This window comes from Opisthocomus hoazin, chromosome 4 (assembly GCF_030867145.1).
Source record: "Opisthocomus hoazin isolate bOpiHoa1 chromosome 4, bOpiHoa1.hap1, whole genome shotgun sequence".
In the NCBI taxonomy this organism is placed as follows: Eukaryota; Metazoa; Chordata; class Aves; order Opisthocomiformes; family Opisthocomidae; genus Opisthocomus; species Opisthocomus hoazin.
In genome coordinates, this window is record NC_134417.1 from 73,290,050 (window position 1) to 73,303,804 (window position 13,755).

Below are 13,755 nucleotides of genomic sequence, written 5' to 3' on the forward strand. Positions count from 1 at the left end.
TTATCTCTCTTTAAGCCTGCATTTTTTTGCATTGCAGCCATCACCTCAAAATGACTGAACAGAGACTAAGACTTAGTGCTAGCTGGAGCACAGCAATTCCACATTTCCAGGCTGACAGCGCTGTTTTCTGCTTAGAGGAAAGCATTTGTCAACAGTTTATTTCATAATCACACGTATAGGTCACTCAGCTTACAATAAACTAAGGACATTGCATACCTTTTCTACATTCAACAGAATTCTGTTGAGAATCAAGATGTCAGGAGTAATTTCTACTCTTCTCTTTTTGTACCCCTCAGTAGACATAAATAAATATCAGACACCCTGCACAGCCTTCTTCCTATTAAACATTGTTTATTAACATCTGTTAAAATTAATTTTGTTTGTATCCTCTCAGCTTTAATCACTTTTAAATGTGCTGTGCTTGTTTGCTAGTGCAGTATGACAGGCAGTAAAGACCCTTCCCCTCTTGCTTTAATCTCTAGCAAATTACATTACAGTGGCATCCTTTGGGACTGCAGAGTTTTGGACACATCAGCATTTGCTTTTACCAACACCCATTTTCATCCCTAAAATTACATGCTGCAATGGCTTGACACTCTGCACCTCACATCTTAGGTCATGTGTTTGATTCTCAAATATTTTAAATGTGACTGTTCTTTACTTACAAAGCAGGCAAAAGAAAAAAGAAAGAAAAACCATGGCGTGTTGCAGGGTAAGACTTGAGCCCTGAAGATTTCTACATAAACAGGTCTGTGCAAGCATGTCTAGGTGGAAGAATTAAGGCCTGTATTTCAAATAATACAACTAAAATCAACAGACTAATAGAAACTTCCATCATCAGGAATTCCAGAAGGAGTCAACCTTAAGCTAACGTTTGTAGTTGCTCAACATACACCCACAATGCGGCATATATTCATCACGATTGAAAAATGTATTCATATTCACTACTGCTCCCCAGAACCTTTCTCAGGTCATGCGGTACCTGCTGCAGCTCTTGAGAGCTCAGTGACAATCTATCCTCCAAGAACAGCTACACACAGCAAAGCTGTACTGAGTTTGTGCGTAGAAAAAAACATCAGCCTTGCAACAGTGAGCCTTTTTTTAGCAGAAAATTAATGTGGTCAACAGACAGCATTAAAACATGTGCAAATATTTTATTATGCATTACTATGTAGTTATACGTACTTCTCTCACAAGGGGCTCTAGGCCTGTGTTTGACGGCACATGCAGAGCAGCAAACAGTGATCTGAGGCTGCAGAGCAATGTGGATATAATTCTGTACTACTTGAGGAATAGTTTACCACTGAGTAATTAAAGGCCATATTGTGACACATATGCTCCCCTGAGTGAAGCAAGCACTGTTGTCTGTGTTCATGTCTCCAAACAGAATGAGACTGAGGAGATGCAGAAGGGTTTGTTTTTCTGTCTTGGAACATGCCCAGAAGCTATCATATTTACTCTTGTGCTTTCAGAAGCTTCTAGAGACACCATATTGCCCACAACACCAAACCTGCAGCCACTTCAGATGCTTCCTTCACTGCAGTTAGGAGAGAGAAAAAATGGAAATACGGGATAAAGCCATGGTATAGTCACTGGCCTGAAGAGACCTTCAATTCCCGTCAGATTCTGTAGAAAACAAGGATGTTTTATACATCACAGACTCAGGAGTTCTGGGGAAAAAAAATCAAATTCTTGGGCAAAGACTCAGGCCCAATAAAGCTGGCTAGTACAAAAGGGAAAAAAAACCCACAAAACCCTGAACAAACATATTCTCTGTATAATCCCAAACAGGTCCTTTCTGCAAGCTGGGGCTTTCAACTACCAGGAGCTAGGGGCTTACAGACACTCACAGAGATGCTTTGACTAGTGACCCTAGTGATGCTCACAGTATATTTATTTTTTTACTGGTAGTGACTTCTCATGTCTCATTCCCACATTTCATTGAATTGTCTCTGTTTGGACAGCAAAATAGTGTTTCTTTTAAGGAAAACCACCGAATACAAACAAGGCCAGAGACAGCATGAATGTGCTATGGATCAGTGACCAAGATTCAAGATCATCTCCCACCGGAATATAAAAAGTGAAACCTGGGAAACAAAAGGCAACTGTATTTTCTACACCAGTGTATAAATCTATAGTAACCTAACTAACTTTATTATAATTATTTTTTTCATGGAGGCTGAGTAGATACCCCAGAGACAAGAAACAGCATGAAAATCCATCCTAGAGGAGGTTTGAAAAGACTTTTGTTGAGAAGCCAACAGTTTATTAGCCAGGATCTGGAGATAGGCAGGACATGGATGTGAATAAAAGGGACATTCATGGTGCCAGTAACTAATTTTAATGAAAATTGTAGGGGAAACAAAGTTTTTTTTGTCAGACCTTGTTAGATGTCCCCATAACTTTAGCATTTATTACCTGCCTTCCCTTGGGGCCCAAAGCACCTCGCACTGATTGCTGCCAGAGGCAGGAGAGGAGGTGGGAGGTACCACAGGGCTGTCCAGCTGTGGTTCAGTGGCTGACATCAAGCCCACAACGAAGACACCCCTGAGGACTTTCTTTTAAACTTTATATAGAGTTGCTCTTACCGTGCCAAGTGCCTCCTCCTCATCACTGATCGGGCATCCAAGTGCATCCCCACATCAGCGGGGGAACACGGTGATTACGCTGCTTTCAGGTGAGAAGGGAGCACAAAGGCTGTGTGTGGGCACCTGTCAGTCACGCTGCTCATCTGTCAGACCCCATCCTCCTCATCTTCCTCTCACAGCTTTTGAAATGTCAGGCAATTCCAGCTGCATTTTACAGAGGATAGTAAGTCCCAACCATTTGGGACAAGGGGATTACATCTCCCAAATAATTTGACATCAGCTTTCCGAGGCAGAACAAGGGTGGCTTCAAACACCAGCACCTCTCATTGCCTCTGATCTTCTCCAGCTGACACAAGATGTACCGAGATGGAAATACCAGGTCCAATAACTCTGAGGACATGGCTGCCTCCTCACCAGTGTGTCCTGTGGACTTGTGGTTAATAAGGAACTGAAGAAGATGCTCTGTTTCCTTCTTAATGGGAAAAAATCCAGCAACAATCAGAGCAAAGGGACACACACTCAGCTAATTATAATGGGAAAATGAAGATTTTTCATGCCTTTGTAAAGGGATCCATAATTCACCGTCATAACACCTGTCACCAAAGTTCTTTCCAATTTAAGACTATGCTTTCATTTCCTTTATCATGGCACAGCTAGAAAGGTTTGTAACTTAACTAAACTGAATTCAGCTTAGAAAATTTAGGTCCAGATAGAGTAATTTTTCCACAATATTTTATTTTCTGGACAATTTGTTTTTGAGAGCAGAATGTATAAATTAGAGGTGTAGTCACAGAACATTACTGTCCATGTCCAGAAACGTCTATCACATGGCAGGCAATGAAGTAAATAATTAGAAAAGCAATCCAAAAAAAAAACCAAAAAAAATATGAACTGCCGCAAATAAAATTTGCAGGATGTGTTTCCAATCTCATAGAATCAGGCCATTAAAGCATGCCTACTTAGGGAAATTGATTGGCATAACAACAGTGTAATTTAACAGAATAATGTATTCTGCTTCCTTAACTATCCCAGTTTACCTACTCCATGTGGATATGATTCCAGATTAAACTGATTTTATTAAACAATAGCTTTATTAAAAATAAAAGACTATTAATTTATCAGTCAGTTTCCTCAAGTGTAAAAGCTTTTAAGAACCTCGATGAGATCATCAGCTTAAATAAAATGAAACAAAATGGCTTCCTCAGCTCCAAGCACAGCGGTTTTGTCCCACATAATGCCACATTTCCAAGTGCTGGGTGTGCAAGCAGCTGAGTTGGGGACAGCTGGGGTTTTAGTTCCACAACATATAACCACTGAGGACATGGCAAATGTATAAAGTCTAGGTTTCCTTTTAATACAAGTAAGTTTCTAAAAATTCACCTTTTGTAGCAATCCTTAAAAGTCTAACGTGACAGAAAAGAATCACTGGGTATGCAAGGAACAGGTAGCTGGTGTCAGGTGTAGCAAGATGAGTGTAACAGCAGTCAAATTTTTGCATACTCTGAGGGGACTCTGTGTCATTTACCTTCTGTGTCAAATATTTATATGGTATGTCTGTCTTTCTGTAGTCTGGTAGGATGGTCCATGATAAGCAGGAGCTGATTATGGAGGAATGTTAACCAAAAAGGTTAGCAAACCCACACAGAAATGCTAGAGCTGGACCTTACTGTGAAGAGGGTCTGGATGTAATCAGTCTTCATTTAGGCATTTACCTGTAGTGCCTCTGTTAGACATCTAGCACATCTGGACATCATGGGAACTATCAGGATGATTTGACTCAACCAAGAGGTAAATTACCCTTTGAAAACCAGGTGCCACAGTTCAAATTCTGAGGATGATCGCCTTCATCCATTGGGTGAAAGTTAGTCCTCATGCCTGTGCTAAAATTGTGTTCTCCTTTATCTATACCACTGTAATTACAATCAGCAATCCCAACACCTCCCACCCAGAAATGCAGCTATGCTCGTATGAAAGCAGTCACACTCATACCTCCTAATAATGAAAGTGTCTCCCTAAGGAATCTGACCCACCTTATTATGCAAATCAAAAATCCTACAATTCTACATGTAACTTGCATTTCCTTAGTATAAATGACATCTAAGTCACTTCTGGAAATAGGTCACAGACTTTCATTTTATTTCATGCATTAAAATGTTTATGACTTTAAAAGCAATTATTCCAAAGTCACTTATACAGAGCATTGTTTTAGCATTGCTCTCTACAGCATTCTGAAAAATGAAGGCTGTCTGCTGCTCTATCATCTTTTTCCCTCCCAAGTGCAGCAGTTCCCTGCCATGTATATTTCTGTTCCAGACCTGATCATTAGACTGGACAGGAGTTTAATAATAACTAATTGCTCTTGTTATGCTCAGTATTTCCATGCAGCAGAGCTCCAGATTACCCTGTATGCAGTATATCCTCCTTTTGTTTTGCTGCTTTCCGAAGCCCACTGTGACAGCAAATCTAAATAGCTATCCTTTCACAGAGACACCCTCTACAATTTTGGGAGAACTATTAACTCTGTGTATATCTGCGTGGTATGATTATACGTGCATACATGCATGCATCTTTGTAATTCATATTCTATAAAATTTTCTACATTTATGCGTTCAAAAATCAGGTAATTGGTGGAGTAGAATGGTAAAAAGTTCTCACTAAGAACCTGCAGCACAGGTCTTAGCCCTGCTCTGAACTCCTGCTGAGGGCCGTCTCCAAGCAAGCAAGCTGTAAGCATGCACCAGCTTGCTGAACTAAGGAAGCAAAGGTGGTCAGACATCATGCCGTATTAGTCTTTTACACATGATTCAGAAACAAGCATACCTTAACCACATTAATTGATAGGTCTTGGTCTGATGTTGCTGCTAAGGAATTTTATGAAAGGCTTGAAAGACTGTAGAAGAGAGAGATAATTCAATGAAGTATTTTATGTGATTCCTTAAGGTCTCTCTTAGGCTTCTGGAAAATACTGTTGGCTCATTCATCTTCAGTGCTATACAAAATTGCCACAGGACATACCTCCAGAGAATTATTTTCTTCCCTTTTAACACACACACTAACCTAGCTTTTCTGTGTTTTTCCCTTCCCTCTTACCCTAGTGTCTTTTCCTGAGCTCTACCGTCCTTAGTAACCTACCACGCTACAGCTCCTGCCTTGGTGCAAGGCATGTCTGCGTCAAACCCAGGATGAGGGATCTGGATTTTGATGCCAGGCATAAAACCTTCCCTCTGCACTCAGCTGGAATTCTTTCTCTCTTCCCTCATCACCCAGTCACAGGATCTAAAACTAACTCCACTGGGGAAATCAACAGACACGTGCATGAATTAATCAGATTTGATAGTCCACTTCATAAAAATGTCTTCTCATTTGCTCATGTGCATTTTATAGGAAGCAACCTCAAATTTTATAGAATCACCCTATTTTTGTCTCTTTCATGGCAGGAATACAGAATTCAGCAGTATTAGCTTTCACTCCAGTGTGTGCCCCTGTTTAATATGCTTCTGCTGGTTTCCTAATACTTTTTCAGCCGTCAAAGGATCTGGAGTAGCTAGTGAGGTAGAGCACACCATGGAACATCCTGTCTGCTCATTAACTCTATGATAAAGTGACACAACAATTTGCTCCACTGGTTCCCACTGCAGCTGGAGTCTAAGCATACCTTACTATGCAGCTTTAAGATTTGTACTAAATGCGAAGGGCTTAATCTGAGTGATTACACATTTACTTCCCAGCCCAAGAGACACACTGGTATTGGTTACTGTTTGTTTGCAAAGTAATATCGTGCTAGCTGCCATGACATTAAAACATCACAGACTTTTATCATAATTTTTAAGAATATTTCTTTGTTTACATTTTGTTGTCCCAGAGGTGATTAGCTCTTTTGCTAGAAGGTTACTTTGTTATTCTCCTGCAAGGCTCTGGAATGAACTTCAAATGTGATTAGAAATTCCTCTGTAGCCAACAGCAGCACTTGGAAGCATTGCTTTTATGCAAGCAAATGACAGCATTCCAGCTTAGGCACTAGTACTGATAGTCCCTCTGCACTGTCTTGCCATGTACTGCTATTTGCAAAGTTTCATCAGACTTCATTCACTGACCATAAAAAAATAAAATGCTAAACCAGTCACTGCCACCTCCACTCAATAACTGAAGTTTTCTGGGGAGTAAATCTAAAAAGTCCGCAGCTTTGCATAGTGTTTTTAAACCACTATTAACTTCAAGAATATGACCAGGTAGCATAGGGAAAATTAAAAATTAATATATAATTGTTTCTTTGTTCTTCATTTCTAAATCACAGATGACAGATTAAAAAGCCAGTCTAAATCCACTGGTATGCCTAGAATCACTGATTCCCAAGGCTTTTGTACAATCACCACTTTATATTCTGTCCATACTCCGCATGACTAAGTGTGTTTAGAGCCCTAAACTAAGCTGAAACTCAGTTTGTATAGGCACACAAAAATATCTTCGCTCATCTAAACTACTACTCATCTTAAAAATCAAGTCAGAGCCCTGTTATACTCTGAAGTGAGTAAATTTGGGCTGAAAATCTCAGGAGAGAAGGTATTCTTGTGTTTTATGCTTCCAGTTGTTTGGAAATAGCCCAAGAACAGAGATATAGAAAGGCAAATATAATGAGGAGAAGTCAGCCAAGTCTCTCAAAGGCTCAAAAAGAATTGAATTTACTTTCCAGATGAAGGTTTTTCTTTCACGTTCAGTATTGGTATGTTTTGAGATATTTTGTCCTGAAAGTCAGTATGCACAGCTGCTTCATCAACACACTTAAAGCACTATCACATGAACATATTTATGATCCTTTGAACTAATACTCTTACGGTGCTTTCTCCTCAAATCTGTAAGAGCTGATGAAAAATCTGAATGTATTTCAGATGCTACGTTAGACATTGAAGTGCATATGAACCTTGTACTGAAGGATACCTCTTTAATAACCTAAAAAGTGAATTAGAAATCAAGCAAGCAAGAATCAAAAATAATTCTTGAAGTATAACATTCCAAATAACTTTAGTATCCTTACATCTCACCATGGATACATAAATGCATAGTAAACACATGACCCCAGTGCCTCCCACACACTGCAGATTCCTAGCCTGGATCACATTTTTACAGCCAAATTCATAAAAACAGTTGATACAACTTAAAAAACAAAGTGGTGTGAATAGAAGTAAGCCAATAATGACAATATTTATTTGAGATAAACTTTTGTGATTAGTATTGCACATTACAACATTATTGTAAAAATATTCAACAAAAATTTTATTTTCTAATTTAACAAGACCACTTTGGATCTATAATCTTACATACTTAATAGAACCTGGATTCTATTATTCTGCAGCAAAACATTTCACCTAAAATGCTTCCCCATATCTTTCACTTCTTTCATAACTAATGACTCCAGGTTTGGAAGATTTCCTGTAACACCTGTTCCCCTAGCTCCTGACTGAACTGAACTAAGTTAGACTGGGGAGGCTTTTTTTTACAGGCAATGACAATGTATTTACATGAAACCTTCCAGGCAGAAAAATTAAATGCCTTACAAAGAGTCTAGATATCACCTCAATTATTATTATACTGTAGCTGTATATTTAGAAAGTAATCTTTCCATCTTTTCCTTAGAGAAACATTTTATTTTGAAGGGGATAAACAAAATGTTTACTCTGAAAGAAATCTATGCAATATTTTATATTGAGCCACTTAATTATACTGAAGAGTAGAAAGGAACCATATCTTAAAGCAATTTCATCTAAAAGGACTTACATTAAATTAACAAAAGCACAGATCTTGAGGTCCTTCTTTAGTTTTCAATCAAAAAAACGTTTACAATTGCGGTGGAGATGAGCCTATTTAAACACAAGTAAACAAAATCACTATCTGAATGGTTTGAGCCAAAGATGAAATAAAAGAGACAAGATCCTCAGCTGGTGGATAACTCCATTGCTTTTGACTAATGGTTTTTGATTTACATCAAGAAATCTCCTCTCTCCTTGTTTTGTTTGTCCTCTTTCTACTAATCCCCTGCAGATCCAGGAAAAACGTGCATTGAATTTTAGTCTATATGAATTTTGCCTCAGAGAAAAGAAAGGAAGATTTCAAAGTCTGCCCAGCGTAGAAGGTAGGCACAGATCTGGGATGGAGTTAGGGACTGCAATGGTCAGCCACACATTGATTGTATATAGGACTGTGAATTCTATCACGTAAGTCGATGTTGGGCAATGAGTACATGGAGAAAAGCACCTCAGAATTAAATACTTGTAGACAAAGTATGAAGCAATACAAGTTAGCCAACAGTGAAACACCGAACTAAGGAATACATCCTCAATCCCAGCCACCTCTGAGGCATCATTTTGGTAAGATGAGGTTTAGTGAGACAGCTGAGCCAACTTCAGATTTAATTGCCAACTGCTACCATGAATGATGGTCCTACCCCTCCTGCCCTTCATATTCTCCTCTTCCTTCTTCCGGTTTTGACAATTACCTGGTCCCTGAGTGATCAGCTGAATTCAGTAAACTACTCATTTTATTGCTGGGTCAGTTTTCTGCCAAATTCAGAGAAACAAACCAGTGCTCTGACAAACTCCAGATCTAGTGCAAGGCACAGGCTGGGAGCGTGCGTATCAAGCAGGAGAGGGGAGAAGCAGCAGGACAGTCCCTTTTACAGCACCAAATTACCAGATCAACTCTGCTTGGCTCATCTTTCTGTGAACTTTAGGAAGAAACCTTCTTTTTATCAAGATACAAAGCCCTGAACTCTCAAGTCCACAGAGTGGAGTGAAAATGGGTGTTTGGCAAATTCTGTTACACATTTTGACTAGTGACTTTTACTGGGTGTTTTATTCAGACCTCAAACTTCAGACACCTCTAGGATTAGGCAGCTGCTCAGCGAGATCCCAAGGACTGCAGTTTTGAACTTCAGTTTTTAGATCTTAAGAGCAGTATCAGAACCAGACATAGCCTCGCAGTCAGTAAAAGTTACAACTTTATTTCAGTGACAATAATGTCAGACATTGTATTTACTCTAATTCTGTTTCTAAGGCCTTTAGCCAGCCACCACTCTAAGATCAGTGTCTCAGTGAACTGGGAAGCACCGTCCCCCTCCAGGTATGTCCATTGCAGCCCACCATAAGCAGAATGTCATGGTTCCAGCTCTGTGAGACTCTGATGGTTCAGACTGCATGGCACTAATGATTCTTTCATGTAACCCACGGAAAGGTAACAAAAGAGACCGTACCAATGTAATGAGCAAGACACAAATATCTAGGGAGAGAAAAATTACAGACCCCTTCAGATACACTTCCAAATAGGAAAGAGAGATGCAGAAAAGGCAGGAATCAAATTAGGGTGATGATGCAGGAAGCAGCCATACTAAAGTCTCCCAATAGCCACAATTTAGATCAAGTAATTTACTGTTTATTGCCCAGTATTCTGAACATGAGAATTTTTTATTACTGCATTCTCCTAAACTTCCTCATTAAAAACTGGAACACAATTTTGAAACAAAATATGATAAAACTGCAGAGAAACACCCACCTGGATTCTAGACATGAGCAGCTGCATGAGCCATCTGCACATACCATATGTTTAGTGCTTGATTTAGGGTGAATTAACAGGCATCGAAGGTACACTGAATATCTACAGTGCAGTTAAGAAACTGCTTTCCTTCACTCTTTCTTACATTTAAGTCTCCCTTTTACTTTGCTGTGATGTAATTTTTTTTCTCCCTTGTGTATTGGTAGCAACCATTGCTTATGAACAAAAACATTATCCAGTCCCAGGCTGGTATAGATCAAACACTGACTATTTGACTTCTGTTTCAGACAACTGATAAGTTTGGTTATTTTGAGACACCCCTTCTAGTCCAATATTTTAGTGCTCTCCTATCTTTAAACAGAAAAATTTAAAAAAATAACCTAGAAGAATTTGTTAATGAAATCAAGTGCAGCATATCTTGGCTTCAATCCATGCTTAACTTTACATACTGTGAGTAGTCCTAAGCCAGTTTGCATAGTGCTGCAGCTCTACTGTCAGGTTCCAGAATGCAAGCTCAGGTTCACCCAAGAGTTTGGAAGCCACATGTCAAAGTTGGCTCAAATTTCACATGAATGCAGATCAAAAGCTTCAAGGACCTGAAAGCATGTTTAAAAAAAACTATGTGGATACAATGGAATTTTAGTTTGCATGTGGAGATTTGTTTAAATCCCAAGAGCATTCAGAAATGCCGGAGTATAAACCTATGTGAACAGAAGCCAATAAATTTCCTGTTAGCTTTGCACTCTCTCTCTCACACCAAATATCAAAAAAATTTTTTACTTCTGCCAGTCAGGATTGTAGCTTGCTAGCAACGTCCTGAGCCCAAGAGATTTGAGGGCTGTAGCTGAAACTGCTGCATTTCTTACTCTGCTTGCAAACTAACAGCATATTGTGAACACCTCGGGAAAAAAAAATAGTAATAATTATGTGAATGGCACTAATAATCCAGCTACAAAACATCTAAAACCTAGCATCTACAGTATCTGCAGCACCTATTAGTAGTTTTGCAAAGTCATAGAACATCCGTAAAATGCGCAAAATTGGAAATCATTTTAATTCTTGCTTAGTTGCCTAGTACAAACCCAAAGCAATTAAATTCAGTACAGTGAGGATACACTAGACAGTGTAAATAGTGCTTAGTAACCATGTCTTTTCAAGATGTTGTTAACAAGCTACAGCTGCGGCTTTTGGAGGAGAAATAGCTTGAAGATTTGAAAAAGAAAGCTATCTGGTACACAATAAAGAGGCTAAAAGTATGTGTATAGGAGTGTCTAGAGATACAGTATTTTGAAAAGTTTTAGAATGTAAACGTCAGAAATTTTCCTTACCAGGAGTTTTGTCAGAAGTAGGTATCAGCCACATAGCTGGGTGTTCAGAGAGAAGTGTGTGCGAATTCTAGCCACTTGTGCAGTTTTCTCTGTGTGTGAGAGTGAATCCAGTCCATAATATCTGTGCTTGAAATCTCTTCAGTTATTCATATAAGATTTCTTGCTATTTGTGGCATGATGTTTGAATATCTCACAACAAAAATTTTCAAATATTTTCACCATCCTGAAGTGAAGAAATAGCAGTACCAGCTGATTTTACTTGATAGTAATAAGATTAAAAATGAAACTTGGGAAATTATAGTATTTTCCAGATCCTTTTAAACTAAAGCCAGAAGTGTTCATAGGTGCATTTATATCTGGAGATTTGATGCTACACTTTAATTGTCCTATAAAAAAATCAGAGCTTTCTGACCAAAGTATCATTTTTATTCATTTGCACTGTGATCACCCTACAATGACAGAATTTATTTAAATTCTTTTGTTCATTCACAATTAAAACTTAACTACATAGTGGTGTGACTTCAAGAAATTCAAAATACAGAAAAATGTTCTGTTGGAGGAAAAAAATTAAACCAGGTACCCTGTACCCATGTTGTTCTGTCATTTCATCTCAGTTTATCAGATAGTAGTTTAAATCAAAAGGACCCAGACAGGTTCCCTCATTCTTCACATTTTTCTCACACCATTGTGCTAGATCAGGATTATAAAAACTTCCATCTTGACAGCACAACTTGGTCTGCATGCCAAAGAGTGATACTTTTCAACAGTCTTTTGAAGCCATATCCCTCTCTCAAAAGAAAATGTTAATTTTGTTAGCCTGTGCAGCTCAGCAATACCAAATGGACTCATTATCATTTGTTACCCAGACATTACCCTGTTAGTTCCATAAACTTCATTGACGCTTGCCATAACCAAACAGAACACAAGCTTCCATCCCTCATCTCTCTTTTCTGATCCCAAAACATCCTAAATATCCTCTCTCTGGAGGCCTGCACAGGTGTTTAGTGTCAAGACCAATGCATTTCTCATTATCACATTAGAATCAACAAGTTGACAAGCAGCTGCAGGTGATGACTGCTACTGACCTGAACTGCTTCACAGCTCAGCTCTTGGCACTGCTTTTGCTGCATGGGCTTTCAGCAACTGGTAGTGGCTGATTGCCATATTCAGAAGGCTCAGTTTGTTCTTTTGCTTGTATTTGGGACTCCAACCAAGATTTTGAAAGGTAAAATCCTAAAAAAGAGTTAGGCAACCATTTGCATGTGTGAGGGCCTAAGAAAATGCTTTAAAATCTAACTGATTCTGTTGATTACTAGATATGGATGTAGCCACCTTACTTTTCAAGATCCTAATGTTTCAAATTCTGGCTAGCTTCGTGGCTTACAGCATTACCATACAGTCTTTCAGCCATGACGTCAGACACTGTAGGCCGTGTCATGTGCAAGACAGAGCCCATGGCACTCTGGACACGTAGAAGGTACATGTGAGAGCTACTGCTCTTTCTTTGGCAGGAGTGGGTTGTGGAAGAACAGAGAGCCAGAGACACGAATGGTGTAAGTGTCTGTGCCCAAACTGTCACCCGAAAAACTACATTCAGCTCACAAAATAGACCCCCAGCCATCTGCCTGGACTTGTAACTTTGTGCAGACCAGCAAGCCTGTAAATCTCAGCAGCTAACTCAATTGTCTAAACCTGGTTTGATTCAGATGACAGTCATCCTATTGAAGTCCGTTTGATGAGTGATCTAGCAGAGATTTCCTGAGCACACCTCCTCCACATAAAAAGAAATCAATATCACAAAACTGCAATAGTGTCCTGTTCTATCCTTTCAAATGCCGTAAAGGACACACCACTTGTTGCTTTCATGTAAGTTCTTACTTGCTCCTGTGCTCATCTTGGCAGTGGGAAACAAGGGTTCAATAAGCTTCTCTGCCTAAAGAGATAAGGACATACATTTCATACTCTCCATACAATTACTGCTTCCCAGGAAGGCACTCAAACTGTCAGTTCTAAACATCCATGAATGGGAATGCAGATCCTATTGAGTATGTGCACTGAGCTGAAAATGAAAATTTACAGGATCAGGAAACGGGAATCAATGGCAAGTAAGGGTTTGACTTAGAGTTTATGTCATTTAGTCAGGACTGGCATATCTGTATTTGTGGTCACATCTCCTACTGCTATACTGTAACAACCAACTGTTTAATGTAAAATGCATGCAGAAACCACTCTGGAGAGAGAGACACAAGTCCAGGGCGATCTTGGCAGTGAGCCCCAGGACTGAATCATGCTTCTGC